At 57.4% G+C, this 12,534-nt stretch overlaps 1 non-coding gene and 6 pseudogenes across 1 annotated transcript; all 7 read right to left on the bottom strand.

Annotated features, from left to right (window-relative positions):
- Window positions 1-1,060: 1,060 nt before the first annotated feature.
- Window positions 1,061-1,179, bottom strand: LOC146715920 (5S ribosomal RNA; annotated as a pseudogene).
- A 773-nt stretch (window positions 1,180-1,952) lies between these two features.
- Window positions 1,953-2,071, bottom strand: LOC146715919 (5S ribosomal RNA; annotated as a pseudogene).
- Window positions 2,072-5,451: 3,380 nt separating this feature from the next.
- LOC146715918 (5S ribosomal RNA) lies at window positions 5,452-5,570 on the bottom strand (annotated as a pseudogene).
- A 1,138-nt stretch (window positions 5,571-6,708) lies between these two features.
- Window positions 6,709-6,827, bottom strand: LOC146715917 (5S ribosomal RNA). Its single transcript, XR_014919394.1, has one exon. It is a non-coding gene; the product is annotated as a 5S ribosomal RNA (ribosomal RNA).
- A 1,543-nt stretch (window positions 6,828-8,370) lies between these two features.
- On the bottom strand, window positions 8,371-8,489 carry LOC146715916 (5S ribosomal RNA; annotated as a pseudogene).
- Window positions 8,490-9,785: 1,296 nt separating this feature from the next.
- Window positions 9,786-9,904, bottom strand: LOC146715915 (5S ribosomal RNA; annotated as a pseudogene).
- Window positions 9,905-10,677: 773 nt separating this feature from the next.
- On the bottom strand, window positions 10,678-10,796 carry LOC146715914 (5S ribosomal RNA; annotated as a pseudogene).
- Between the last annotated feature and the right edge of the window lie 1,738 nt (window positions 10,797-12,534).

Below are 12,534 nucleotides of genomic sequence, written 5' to 3'. Positions count from 1 at the left end.
TTGGTGAAGATGGCCTCGGCCAGAAGCGCAGGGCCTGGCGTGATATGAGAGGCCTGAGCAAGAGCCACAGGCCCTGGTGTGATGTGAGTGGCCTGAGCAAGAGCCACAGGCCCTGGTGTGGTGTAAGTGGCCTCAGCCAGCAGCCACAGGCCCTGGTGTGGTGTAAGTCGCCTCAGCCAGAAGCCACAGGCACTGGTGTGGTGTAAGTGGCCTCAGCCAGCAGCCACAGGCCCTGGTGTGGTGTAGGTGGCCTCAGCCAGCAGCCACAGGCCCTGGTGTGGTGTAGGTGGCCTCAGCCAGCAGCCACAGGCCCTGGTGTGGTGTAAGTGGCCTCAGCCAGCAGCCACAGGCCCTGGTGTGGTGTAAGTGGCCTGAGCAAGAGCCACAGGCCCTGGTGTGTTGTAAGTGGCCTGAGCAAGAGCCACAGACCCTGGTGTGGTGTAATTGGCCTCAATAGCAACTAATGCCCTGGTGTGGTGTAGGTGGCCTCAGCCAGCAGCCACAGGCCCTGGTGTGGTGTAAGTGGCCTCAGCCAGCAGCCACAGGCCCTGGTGTGGTGTAAGTCGCCTCAGCCAGAAGTCACAGGCACTGGTGTGGTGTAAGTGGCCTCAGCCAGCAGCAAAAGGGCCCTGGTGTGGTGTAAGTGGCCTCAATAGCAACTAAGGCCCTGGTGTGGTGTAGGTGGCCTAAGCCAGCAGCCACAGGCCCTGGTGTGGTGTAAGTGGCCTCAGCCAGTGCCACAGACCCTGGTGTGGTGTAATTGGCCTCAATAGCAACTAAGGCCCTGGTGTGGTGTAGGTGGCCTCAGCCAGCAGCCACAGGCCCTGGTGTGGTGTAAGTGGCCTCAGCCAGCAGCCACAGGCCCTGGTGTGGTGTAAGTGGCCCCAGCCGGTCCCTCAGGCCCTTGTGTGGTGTAGGTTGCATCAGCTAGCAGCACAAGACATTGGAAAAGAGCCAAAAGCAATGTCGTTAATGTGCCCTCATTAATGGGCAGATGCTTTTGGTCTTTTAATACACCCCTTCTCTGGATCAAAAGCGGTTCAATGACATGAAAATGAAAGGCTTACAGCACCAGGTATTCCCAGGCAGTCTCCCATCCAAGTACTAACCAAGCACAGCCCTGCTTAGCTTCCGAGATCAGACGAGGTCAGGCGTGCTCAGGGTGGTATGGCCGTAAGCTGATGGCCCCAGCACAATGTCTCAATTTATGGATTCAAGTGATTAGGTGGCAAGTACCTGAAGTTACGAAGACAATCCTATAACCATACCTGCATGTTTGCATAATACCCTAACCCAAAGGCTCAGTTTGGCATTTATCCAACAGCACAGGCCCTGGATTGTTGAAGATGGCCTCTGGAACCAGCACAGGGCCTGGTGTGTTGTACATAGCCACAGCAAGCAGCACAGGGCCTGGTTTGGTGAAGATGGCCTCGGCCAGAAGCGCAGGGCCTGGCGTGATATGAGTGGCCTGAGCAAGAGCCACAGGCCCTGGTGTGGTGTGAGTGGCCTGAGCAAGAGCCACAGGCCCTGGTGTGGTGTAATTGGCCTCAATAGCAACTAAGGCCCTGGTTTGGTGTATGTGGCCTCAGCCAGCAAATAAGGCCGTGGTGTGGTGTAGGTGGCATCAGCTAGCAGCCACAGGCCCTGGTGTGGTGTAAGTGGCCTCAATAGCAACTAAGGCCCTGGTGTGGTGTAAGTGGCTTCAGCCAGCAGCCACAGGCTCTGGTGTGGTGTAACTGGCCTCAGCCAGCAGCCACAGGCCCTGGTGTGGTGTAAGTGGCCACAGCCGGTCACTCAGGCCCTGGTGTGGTGTAGGTGGCATCAGCTAGCAGCACAAGACATTGGAAAACAGCCAAAAGCAGTGTCGTTAATGTGCCCTCATTAATGGGCAGCTGCTTTTGGTCTTTTAATACACCCCTTCTCTGGATCAAAAGCGGTTCAATGACATGAAAGGCTTACAGCACCAGGTATTCCCAGGCAGTCTCCCATCCAAGTACAAACCAAGCCCAGCCCTGCTTAGCTTCCGAGATCAGACGAGGTCAGGCGTGCTCAGGGTGGTATGGCCGTAAGCTGCTGGCCCCAGCACAATGTCTCAATTTATGGATTCAAGTGATTAGGTGGCAAGTACCTGAAGTTGCGAAGACAATCCTATAACCATACCTGCATGTTTGCATAATACCCTAACCCAAAGGCTCAGTTTGGCATTTATCCAACAGCACAGGCCCTGGATTGTTGAAGATGGCCTCAGGAACCAGCACAGGGCCTGGTGTGTTGTACATGGCCACAGCAAGCAGCACAGGGCCTGGTTTGGTGAAGATGGCCTCAGCCAGAAGCACAGGGCCTGGTGTGATATGAGTGGCCTGAGCAAGAGCCACAGGCCCTGGTGTGGTGTAAGTGGAATCAGCCAGCAGCCACAGGCCCTGGTGTGGTGTAAGTGGCCTGAGCCAGAGCCACAGGCCCTGGTGTGGTGTAACTGGCCTGAATAGCAAATAAGGCCCTGGTGTGGTGTAAGTGGCCTCAGCCAGAGCCACAGGCCCTGGTGTGGTGTAAGTGGCCTCAATAGCAACTAAGGCCCTGGTGTGGTGTAAGTGGCCTCAGCCAACAGCCACAGGCCCTGGTATGGTGTAAGTGGCCTCAGCCAGCAGCCACAGGCCCTGGTGTGGTGTAAGTGGCCAGAAGCGCAGGGCCTGGTGTGATGTGAGTGGCCTGAGCAAGAGCCACAGACCCTGGTGTGGTGTAATTGGCCTCAATAGCAACTAAGGCCCTGGTGTGGTGTAAGTGGCCTGAGCAAGTGCCACAGGCCCTGGTGTGGTGTAAGTGGCCTGAGCAAGTGCCACAGGCCCTGGTGTGGTGTAAGTGGCCTCAATAGCAAATAAGGCCCTGGTGTGGTGTAAGTGGCCTGAGCAAGAACCACAGGGCCTGGTTTGGTGAAGATGGCCTCGGCCAGAAGCGCAGGGCCTGGTGTGATGTGAGTGGCCTGAGCAAGAGCCACAGGCCCTGGTGTGGTGTAAGTGGCCTCAGCCAGCAGCCACAGGCCCTGGTGTGGTGTAAGTGGCCTCAGCCAGAAGCCACAGGCACTGGTGTGGTGTAAGTGGCCTCAGCCAGCAGCAAAAGGGCCCTGGTGTGGTGTAGGTGGCCTCAGCCAGCAGCCACAGGCCCTGGTGTGGTGTAAGTGGCCTCAATAGCAACTAAGGCCCTGGTGTGGTGTAAGTGGCTTCAGCCAGCAGCCACAGGCCCTGGTGTGGTGTAAGTGGCCTCAGCCAGCAGCCACAGGCCCTGGTGTGGTGTAAGTGGCCTCAATAGCAACTAAGGCCCTGGTGTGGTGTAAGTGGCTTCAGCCAGCAGCCACAGGCTCTGGTGTGGTGTAACTGGCCTCAGCCAGCAGCCACAGGCCCTGATGTGGTGTAAGTGGCCCCAGCCGGTCACTCAGGCCCTGGTGTGGTGTAGGTGGCATCAGCCAGCAGCCACAGGCCCTGGTGTGGTGTAAGTCGCCTCAGCCAGAAGCCACAGGCACTGGTGTGGTGTAAGTGGCCTCAGCCAGCAGCAAAAGGGCCCTGGTGTGGTGTAAGTCGCCTCAGCCAGCAGCCACAGGCCCTGGTGTGGTGTAGGTGGCCTCAGCCAGCAGCCACAGGCCCTGGTGTGGTGTAAGTGGCCTCAGCCAGCAGCCACAGGCCCTGTTGTGGTGTAAGTGGCCTCAGCCAGCAGCCACAGGCCCTGGTGTGGTGTAAGTGGCCTCAGCCAGTGCCACAGGCCCTGGTGTGGTGTAAGTGGCCTGAGCAAGAGCCACAGACCCTGGTGTGGTATAATTGGCCTCAGCCAGCAGCCACAGGCCCTGGTGTGGTGTAAGTCGCCTCAGACAGAAGCCACAGGCACTGGTGTGGTGTAAGTGGCCTCAGCCAGCAGCAAAAGGGCCCTGGTGTGGTATAAGTCGCCTCAGCCAGCAGCCACAGGCCCTGGTGTGGTGTAGGTGGCCTCAGCCAGCAGCCACAGGCCCTGGTGTGGTGTAAGTGGCCTGAGCAAGAGCCACATACCCTGGTGTGGTGTAATTGGCCTCAATAGCAACTAATGCCCTGGTGTGGTGTAAGTGGCCTCAGCCAGCAGCCACAGGCCCTGGTGTGGTGAAGATGGCCTCAGCAGGCAGCCACAGGCCCTGGTGTGGTGTGAGTGGCCTCAGCCAGCAGCCACAGGCCCTGGTGTGGTCTAAGTGGCCTCAGCCAGTGCCACAGGCCCTGGTGTGGTGTAAGTGGCCTAAGCCAGAGCCACAGGCCCTGGTGTGGTGTAAGTGGCCTCAATAGCAAATAAGGCCCTGGTGTGGTGTAAGTGGCCTGAGCAAGAACCACAGGGCCTGGTTTGGTGAAGATGGCCTCGGCCAGAAGCGCAGGGCCTGGCGTGATATGAGTGGCCTGAGCAAGAGCCACAGGCCCTGGTGTGATGTGAGTGGCCTGAGCAAGAGCCACAGGCCCTGGTGTGGTGTAAGTGGCCTCAGCCAGCAGCCACAGGCCCTGGTGTGGTGTAAGTCGCCTCAGCCAGAAGCCACAGGCACTGGTGTGGTGTAAGTGGCCTCAGCCAGCAGCCACAGGCCCTGGTGTGGTGTAGGTGGCCTCAGCCAGCAGCCACAGGCCCTGGTGTGGTGTAGGTGGCCTCAGCCAGCAGCCACAGGCCCTGGTGTGGTGTAAGTGGCCTCAGCCAGCAGCCACAGGCCCTGGTGTGGTGTAAGTGGCCTGAGCAAGAGCCACAGGCCCTGGTGTGTTGTAAGTGGCCTGAGCAAGAGCCACAGACCCTGGTGTGGTGTAATTGGCCTCAATAGCAACTAATGCCCTGGTGTGGTGTAGGTGGCCTCAGCCAGCAGCCACAGGCCCTGGTGTGGTGTAAGTGGCCTCAGCCAGCAGCCACAGGCCCTGGTGTGGTGTAAGTCGCCTCAGCCAGAAGTCACAGGCACTGGTGTGGTGTAAGTGGCCTCAGCCAGCAGCAAAAGGGCCCTGGTGTGGTGTAAGTGGCCTCAGCCAGCAGCCACAGGCCCTGGTGTGGTGTAGGTGGCCTCAGCCAGCAGCCACAGGCCCTTGTGTGGTGTAATTGGCCTCAATAGCAACTAAGGCCCTGGTGTGGTGTAGGTGGCCTAAGCCAGCAGCCACAGGCCCTGGTGTGGTGTAAGTGGCCTCAGCCAGTGCCACAGACCCTTGTGTGGTGTAATTGGCCTCAATAGCAACTAAGGCCCTGGTGTGGTGTAGGTGGCCTCAGCCAGCAGCCACAGGCCCTGGTGTGGTGTAAGTGGCCTCAGCCAGCAGCCACAGGCCCTGGTGTGGTGTAAGTGGCATCAGCTAGCAGCACAAGACATTGGAAAACAGCCAAAAGCAATGTCGTTAATGTGCCCTCATTAATGGGCAGCTGCTTTTGGTCTTTTAATACACCCCTTCTCTGGATCAAAAGCGGTTCAATGACATGAAAATGAAAGGCTTACAGCACCAGGTATTCCTAGGCAGTCTCCCATCCAAGTACTAACCAAGCCCAGCCCTGCTTAGCTTCCAAGATCAGACGAGGTCGGGCGTGCTCAGGGTGGTATGGCCGTAAGCTGCTGGCCCCAGCACAATGTCTCAATTTATGGATTCAAGTGATTAGGTGGCAAGTACCTGAAGTTACGAAGACAATCCTATAACCATACCTGCATGTTTGCATAATACCCTAACCCAAAGGCTCAGTTTGGCATTTATCCAACAGCACAGGCCCTGGATTGTTGAAGATGGCCTCAAGAACCAGCACAGGACCTGGTGTGTTTTACATGGCCACAGCAAGCAGCACAGGGCCTGGTTTGGTGAAGATGGCCTCAGCAAGCAGCCACAGGCCCTGGTGTGATATGAGTGGCCTGAGCAAGAGCCACAGGCCCTGGTGTGTTGTAAGTGGCCTCAGCCAGCAGCCACAGGCCCTGGTGTGGTGTAAGTGGCCTGAGCAAGAGCCACAGACCCTGGTGTGGTGTAATTGGCCTCAGCCAGCAGCCACAGGCCCTGGTGTGGTGTAAGTCGCCTCAGACAGAAGCCACAGGCACTGGTGTGGTGTAAGTGGCCTCAGCCAGCAGCAAAAGGGCCCTGGTGTGGTGTAAGTCGCCTCAGCCAGCAGCCACAGGCCCTGGTGTGGTGTAGGTGGCCTCAGCCACCAGCCACAGGCCCTGGTGTGGTGTAAGTGGCCTCAGCCAGCAGCCACAGGCCCTGGTGTGGTGTAAGTGGCCTCAGCCAGCAGCCACAGGCCCTGGTGTGGTGTAAGTGGCCTCAGCCAGTGCCACAGGCCCTGGTGTGGTGTAAGTGGCCTGAGCAAGAGCCACAGGCCCTGGTGTGGTGTAAGTGGCCTGAGCAAGAGCCACAGACCCTGGTGTGGTGTAATTGGCCTCAATAGCAACTAATGCCCTGGTGTGGTGTAGGTGGCCTCAGCCAGCAGCCACAGGCCCTGGTGTGGTGTAAGTGGCCTCAGCCAGTGCCACAGGCCCTGGTGTGGTGTAAGTGGCCTGAGCAAGAGCCAAAGACCCTGGTGTGGTGTAATTGGCCTCAATAGCAACTAAGGCCCTGGTGTGGTGTAGGTGGCATCAGCTAGCAGCACAAGACATTGGAAAACAGCCAGAAGCAATGTCGTTAATGTACCCTCATTAATGGGCAGCTGCTTTTAGTCTTTTAATACACCCCTTCTCTGGATCAAAAGCGGTTCAATGACATGAAAATGAAAGGCTTACAGCACCAGGTATTCCCAGGAAGTCTCCCATCCAAGTACTAACCAAGCCCAGCCCTGCTTAGCTTCCGAGATCAGACGAGGTCGGGCGTGCTCAGGGTGGTATGGCCGTAAGCTGCTGGCTCCAGCACAATGTCTCAATTTATGGATTCAAGTGATTAGGTGGCAAGTACCTGAAGTTACGAAGATAATCCTATAACCATACCTGCATGTTTGCATAATACCCTAACCCAAAGGCTCAGTTTGGCATTTATCCAACAGCACAGGCCCTGGATTGTTGAAGATGGCCTCAGGAACCAGCACAGGGCCTGATGTGTTGTACATGGCCACAGCAAGCAGCACAGGGCCTGGTTTGGTGAAGATGGCCTCGGCCAGAAGCACAGGGCCTGGTGTGATATGAGTGGCCTGAGCAAGAGCCACAGGCCCTGGTGTGTTGTAAGTGGCCTCAGCCAGCAGCCACAGGCCCTGGTGTGGTGTAGGTGGCCTCAGCCAGCAGCCACAGGCCCTTGTGTGGTGTAAGTGGCCTCAGCCAGCAGCCACAGGCCCTGGTGTGGTGTAAGTGGCCTCAGCCAGTGCCACAGGCCCTGGTGTGGTGTAATTGGCCTCAATAGCAACTAAGGCCCTGGTGTGGTGTAAGTGGCCTGAGCAAGAGCCACATACCCTGGTGTGGTGTAATTGGCCTCAATAGCAACTAAGGCCCTGGTGTGGTGTAGGTGGCCTCAGCCAGCAGCCACAGGCCCTAGTGTGGTGTAAGTGGCCTCAGCCAGAGCAACAGGCCCTGATGTGGTGTAAGTGGCCCCAGCCGGTCACTCAGGCCCTGGTGTGGTGTAGGTGGCATCAGCTAGCAGCACAAGACAATGGAAAACAGCCAAAAGCAATGTCGTTAATGTGCCCTCATTAATGGGGAGCTGCTTCTGGTCTTTTAATACACCCCTTCTCTGGATCAAAAGCGGTTCAATGACATGAAAATGAAAGGCTTACAGCACCAGGCCCTGGATTGTTGAAGATGGCGTCAGGAACCAGCACAGGGCCTGGTGTGTTGTACATGGCCACAGCAAGCAGCACAGGGCCTGGTTTGGTGAAGATGGCCTCGGCCAGAAGCACAGGGCCTGGTGTGATATGAGTGGCCTGAGCAAGAGCCACAGGCCCTGGTGTGTTGTAAGTGGCCTCAGCCAGCAGCCACAGGCCCTGGTGTGGTGTAGGTGGCCTCAGCCAGCAGCCACAGGCCCTTGTGTGGTGTAATTGGCCTCAATAGCAACTAAGGCCCTGGTGTGGTGTAGGTGGCCTCAGCCAGCAGCCACAGGCCCTGGTGTGGTGTAAGTGGCCTCAGCCAGTGCCACAGGCCCTGGTGTGGTGTAAGTGGCCTGAGCAAGAGCCACAGACCCTGGTGTGGTGTAATTGGCCTCAATAGCAACTAAGGCCCTGGTGTGGTGTAGGTGGCCTCAGCCAGCAGCCACAGGCCCTGGTGTGGTGTAAGTGGCCTCAGCCAGCAGCCACAGGCCCTGGTGTGGTGTAAGTGGCATCAGCTAGCAGCACAAGACATTGGAAAACAGCCAAAAGCAATGTCGTTAATGTGCCCTCATTAATGGGGAGCTGCTTTTGGTCTTTTAATACACCCCTTCTCTGGATCAAAAGCGGTTCAATGACATGAAAATCAAAGGCTTACAGCACCAGGTATTCCCAGGCAGTCTCCCATCCAAGTACTAACCAAGCCCAGCCCTGTTTAGCTTCCGAGATCAGACGAGGTCAGGCGTGCTCAGGGTGGTATGGCCGTAAGCTGCTGGCTCCAGCACAATGTCTCAATTTATGGATTCAAGTGATTAGGTGGCAAGTACCTGAAGTTACGAAGACAATGCTATAACCATACCTGCATGTTTGCATAATACCCTAACCCAAAGGCTCAGTTTGGCATTTATCCAACAGCACAGGCCCTGGATTGTTGAAGATGGCCTCAGGAACCAGCACAGGGCCTGGTGTGTTGTACATGGCCACAGCAAGGAGCACAGGGCCTGGTTTGGTGAAGATGGCCTCGGCCAGAAGCGCAGGGCCTGGCGTGATATGAGAGGCCTGAGCAAGAGCCACAGGCCCTGGTGTGATGTGAGTGGCCTGAGCAAGAGCCACAGGCCCTGGTGTGGTGTAAGTGGCCTCAGCCAGCAGCCACAGGCCCTGGTGTGGTGTAAGTCGCCTCAGCCAGAAGCCACAGGCACTGGTGTGGTGTAAGTGGCCTCAGCCAGCAGCCACAGGCCCTGGTGTGGTGTAGGTGGCCTCAGCCAGCAGCCACAGGCCCTGGTGTGGTGTAGGTGGCCTCAGCCAGCAGCCACAGGCCCTGGTGTGGTGTAAGTGGCCTCAGCCAGCAGCCACAGGCCCTGGTGTGGTGTAAGTGGCCTGAGCAAGAGCCACAGGCCCTGGTGTGTTGTAAGTGGCCTGAGCAAGAGCCACAGACCCTGGTGTGGTGTAATTGGCCTCAATAGCAACTAATGCCCTGGTGTGGTGTAGGTGGCCTCAGCCAGCAGCCACAGGCCCTGGTGTGGTGTAAGTGGCCTCAGCCAGCAGCCACAGGCCCTGGTGTGGTGTAAGTCGCCTCAGCCAGAAGTCACAGGCACTGGTGTGGTGTAAGTGGCCTCAGCCAGCAGCAAAAGGGCCCTGGTGTGGTGTAAGTGGCCTCAATAGCAACTAAGGCCCTGGTGTGGTGTAGGTGGCCTAAGCCAGCAGCCACAGGCCCTGGTGTGGTGTAAGTGGCCTCAGCCAGTGCCACAGACCCTGGTGTGGTGTAATTGGCCTCAATAGCAACTAAGGCCCTGGTGTGGTGTAGGTGGCCTCAGCCAGCAGCCACAGGCCCTGGTGTGGTGTAAGTGGCCTCAGCCAGCAGCCACAGGCCCTGGTGTGGTGTAAGTGGCCCCAGCCGGTCCCTCAGGCCCTTGTGTGGTGTAGGTTGCATCAGCTAGCAGCACAAGACATTGGAAAAGAGCCAAAAGCAATGTCGTTAATGTGCCCTCATTAATGGGCAGATGCTTTTGGTCTTTTAATACACCCCTTCTCTGGATCAAAAGCGGTTCAATGACATGAAAATGAAAGGCTTACAGCACCAGGTATTCCCAGGCAGTCTCCCATCCAAGTACTAACCAAGCACAGCCCTGCTTAGCTTCCGAGATCAGACGAGGTCAGGCGTGCTCAGGGTGGTATGGCCGTAAGCTGATGGCCCCAGCACAATGTCTCAATTTATGGATTCAAGTGATTAGGTGGCAAGTACCTGAAGTTACGAAGACAATCCTATAACCATACCTGCATGTTTGCATAATACCCTAACCCAAAGGCTCAGTTTGGCATTTATCCAACAGCACAGGCCCTGGATTGTTGAAGATGGCCTCTGGAACCAGCACAGGGCCTGGTGTGTTGTACATAGCCACAGCAAGCAGCACAGGGCCTGGTTTGGTGAAGATGGCCTCGGCCAGAAGCGCAGGGCCTGGCGTGATATGAGTGGCCTGAGCAAGAGCCACAGGCCCTGGTGTGGTGTGAGTGGCCTGAGCAAGAGCCACAGGCCCTGGTGTGGTGTAATTGGCCTCAATAGCAACTAAGGCCCTGGTTTGGTGTATGTGGCCTCAGCCAGCAAATAAGGCCGTGGTGTGGTGTAGGTGGCATCAGCTAGCAGCCACAGGCCCTGGTGTGGTGTAAGTGGCCTCAATAGCAACTAAGGCCCTGGTGTGGTGTAAGTGGCTTCAGCCAGCAGCCACAGGCTCTGGTGTGGTGTAACTGGCCTCAGCCAGCAGCCACAGGCCCTGGTGTGGTGTAAGTGGCCACAGCCGGTCACTCAGGCCCTGGTGTGGTGTAGGTGGCATCAGCTAGCAGCACAAGACATTGGAAAACAGCCAAAAGCAGTGTCGTTAATGTGCCCTCATTAATGGGCAGCTGCTTTTGGTCTTTTAATACACCCCTTCTCTGGATCAAAAGCGGTTCAATGACATGAAAGGCTTACAGCACCAGGTATTCCCAGGCAGTCTCCCATCCAAGTACAAACCAAGCCCAGCCCTGCTTAGCTTCCGAGATCAGACGAGGTCAGGCGTGCTCAGGGTGGTATGGCCGTAAGCTGCTGGCCCCAGCACAATGTCTCAATTTATGGATTCAAGTGATTAGGTGGCAAGTACCTGAAGTTGCGAAGACAATCCTATAACCATACCTGCATGTTTGCATAATACCCTAACCCAAAGGCTCAGTTTGGCATTTATCCAACAGCACAGGCCCTGGATTGTTGAAGATGGCCTCAGGAACCAGCACAGGGCCTGGTGTGTTGTACATGGCCACAGCAAGCAGCACAGGGCCTGGTTTGGTGAAGATGGCCTCAGCCAGAAGCACAGGGCCTGGTGTGATATGAGTGGCCTGAGCAAGAGCCACAGGCCCTGGTGTGGTGTAAGTGGAATCAGCCAGCAGCCACAGGCCCTGGTGTGGTGTAAGTGGCCTGAGCCAGAGCCACAGGCCCTGGTGTGGTGTAACTGGCCTGAATAGCAAATAAGGCCCTGGTGTGGTGTAAGTGGCCTCAGCCAGAGCCACAGGCCCTGGTGTGGTGTAAGTGGCCTCAATAGCAACTAAGGCCCTGGTGTGGTGTAAGTGGCCTCAGCCAACAGCCACAGGCCCTGGTATGGTGTAAGTGGCCTCAGCCAGCAGCCACAGGCCCTGGTGTGGTGTAAGTGGCCAGAAGCGCAGGGCCTGGTGTGATGTGAGTGGCCTGAGCAAGAGCCACAGACCCTGGTGTGGTGTAATTGGCCTCAATAGCAACTAAGGCCCTGGTGTGGTGTAAGTGGCCTGAGCAAGTGCCACAGGCCCTGGTGTGGTGTAAGTGGCCTGAGCAAGTGCCACAGGCCCTGGTGTGGTGTAAGTGGCCTCAATAGCAAATAAGGCCCTGGTGTGGTGTAAGTGGCCTGAGCAAGAACCACAGGGCCTGGTTTGGTGAAGATGGCCTCGGCCAGAAGCGCAGGGCCTGGTGTGATGTGAGTGGCCTGAGCAAGAGCCACAGGCCCTGGTGTGGTGTAAGTGGCCTCAGCCAGCAGCCACAGGCCCTGGTGTGGTGTAAGTGGCCTCAGCCAGAAGCCACAGGCACTGGTGTGGTGTAAGTGGCCTCAGCCAGCAGCAAAAGGGCCCTGGTGTGGTGTAGGTGGCCTCAGCCAGCAGCCACAGGCCCTGGTGTGGTGTAAGTGGCCTCAATAGCAACTAAGGCCCTGGTGTGGTGTAAGTGGCTTCAGCCAGCAGCCACAGGCCCTGGTGTGGTGTAAGTGGCCTCAGCCAGCAGCCACAGGCCCTGGTGTGGTGTAAGTGGCCTCAATAGCAACTAAGGCCCTGGTGTGGTGTAAGTGGCTTCAGCCAGCAGCCACAGGCTCTGGTGTGGTGTAACTGGCCTCAGCCAGCAGCCACAGGCCCTGATGTGGTGTAAGTGGCCCCAGCCGGTCACTCAGGCCCTGGTGTGGTGTAGGTGGCATCAGCCAGCAGCCACAGGCCCTGGTGTGGTGTAAGTCGCCTCAGCCAGAAGCCACAGGCACTGGTGTGGTGTAAGTGGCCTCAGCCAGCAGCAAAAGGGCCCTGGTGTGGTGTAAGTCGCCTCAGCCAGCAGCCACAGGCCCTGGTGTGGTGTAGGTGGCCTCAGCCAGCAGCCACAGGCCCTGGTGTGGTGTAAGTGGCCTCAGCCAGCAGCCACAGGCCCTGTTGTGGTGTAAGTGGCCTCAGCCAGCAGCCACAGGCCCTGGTGTGGTGTAAGTGGCCTCAGCCAGTGCCACAGGCCCTGGTGTGGTGTAAGTGGCCTGAGCAAGAGCCACAGACCCTGGTGTGGTATAATTG

This window comes from Copadichromis virginalis, linkage group LG3 (assembly GCF_057382275.1).
Source record: "Copadichromis virginalis isolate Kocher_CV1m ecotype Utaka linkage group LG3, C_Virginalis_male_GT1.1, whole genome shotgun sequence".
Classification (NCBI taxonomy): domain Eukaryota; kingdom Metazoa; phylum Chordata; class Actinopteri; order Cichliformes; family Cichlidae; genus Copadichromis; species Copadichromis virginalis.
Note: the sequence above shows the minus strand (reverse complement) of the source record. Positions and strands in the feature narration are given on the sequence as shown.